The sequence below is a fragment of the Heteronotia binoei genome, chromosome 2 (genome assembly GCF_032191835.1).
Source record: "Heteronotia binoei isolate CCM8104 ecotype False Entrance Well chromosome 2, APGP_CSIRO_Hbin_v1, whole genome shotgun sequence".
Lineage (NCBI taxonomy): Eukaryota > Metazoa > Chordata > Lepidosauria > Squamata > Gekkonidae > Heteronotia > Heteronotia binoei.
Genome location: NC_083224.1, coordinates 170,727,007 through 170,729,038, shown reverse-complemented (window position 1 = coordinate 170,729,038; position 2,032 = coordinate 170,727,007).

Here is a 2,032-nt window from a genome sequence, read left to right as displayed (position 1 = left end):
TTCCTTGCAGACCTCAGTGCTGTAAAACTTCTCACATGTGTGTAAATCATGTCATTTTCCAATCAGCTTGGTTCTCCTGGAGGATGGCAACCCTAGGATGTTCCCTGTGGTGGCCTGAACTTGGCCAAGGACTTCCTGTTGCTGACCCCCAGGGCTTTTTTTTTGTAGCAGGAACTCCTTTGCATATTAGGCCACACACCACTGATGTAGCCAGTCCTCCTACAGGGCTCTTTGTATAGGGCCTACTGTAAGTTCCAGGAGAACTGGCTACATCAGAGCTGTATAGCCTAATATGCAAAGGAGTTCCTGCTACAAAAAAAGTCCTGCTGACACTTATCCATAGACCTTCCCAAACAGTTTACAACTCAACAAAGGTCACTTTCTCTGATACCCAGGCAAGTTGGTGCCATTCATTCTCCCTGACACACACATCTCAAATTGCCAGTACTAGGCCAAAGTTTTGCAGATTTCATCTGCTATCTGCTTGTTACCTGTGTCTGCTTGTTACCTGTGTCCTCATTGATGTCAACCACTGTCAGCTTCATTGAGGATTTACCGCTCTTAGAATTCTTACAACGACCTTGCCTAGTGCAGAGCTCATGCTTTACTGGAAGCCCAGCTTCCTAAGCGGAGCGACACGGGTGTGTGGGCTGTGCTTACTCATTGATGAGAGAACTTCAATTGGCAGGCAAGCAGCTCTTCATTTTCAAATGTTCATTTGCTAATGGAAGAACTGGGAACTGGATGTTAAACAAAATACTTTTGGAATGTAAGTGAGTCAAGGCTGGGAAGTTCTGAACCAGTACTAAGAATGCCTCTGGTCATGTGTAAAGTGCTTTCCCCAGCTTGCTGGCCAAATGCAGCAGTAATACAAACCTGAAGATGTATGTCCAGATGAGTCCTGTGCTTGCTTCCCGCAAGCACAGGACTCAGGGCAGGTATCCCTGTTATCTGTTGACTAAGATTGCCCTGTGTATGCTGGCTCTTTCTTACAAGCAGGTTATGTATGCATTCACTATTACACGAGAACAGAGCTAATGTCTTGTAGGAGCAAGAAAAATGAGCAGCAAATAATGCTGATCCAGAAAATAGTTTCTGATGGGCTTTTTCTACAACCCCTTCCTGCTATTATCTATAACAACAGTAGGGGCACGTTCATTGATTATGAAAATCTAAGCAGGGCTTTTTTAAAATAGAAAAGGCCCAGCAGGAACTCATTTGCATATTAGGCCACACACCCCTGATTTCAAGCCACCTGGAACTGCGTTCCTGTGCATTCTTGCTCCCAAAAGGCCCTGAAACAAGTTATTGCTTTGAAGCACTACTGGAGCTTGAAGGTACAGGCAGAGTTCACCAGAACTAGGGCTTTGCTTCTAACTCCATTCACAACAGTCCAGGCTGGGCGGGGGGCACTGTGGTTCAGCAGCAGAGCAGTTGCTTTGCGTGCAGAAGTTCCCAGATTCAGTCTCTGCCTTCTCCGGTATAAAAGGGTCAAGTAGGAAGTGATGAGAAACACCATTCTGTGCCCGAGACCCTGGAGAGGAATGTCAAGAGACTGGCTTGCATACTAGCCTCTTTGTCTTTCAGAAATATTGATTCACGCTTGAGGCATGCACAAAAATCATGCAAGCTTCTCTTTTCCTGAGAACTCAAGGTCATGTTGACTGCAGTTTCAGAGAATAAGACAAGGATGGAAGGGAGGTGCCAGCCTCCAGGTGGGACATGGGGATCCCCTGGAATTATAGCTCATTTAGAGATAAGTTCCCTTGGAGAAAATGGATGCTTTGGGGATTGGACTCTTTGGTACTGTGCCCCACTGAAGTCCCTGTCCTCTCCAGGCTCCATCTCCAAATCTCCAGGTGCTTCCCAAGTGGATCTGGCAACTCTATCTCCCCATCCCTTGCCAGTGGACAGCGGTCTAGAGCTGACCCAGGCGCCTTGCGGTTTCAAGGCCAAAGCATCCAGGAAGGGAGTTTTGCCTACATATTCCATCTTGTTAGTACAAGGACCCAAGGGTGGGAAGAAGGTGCTT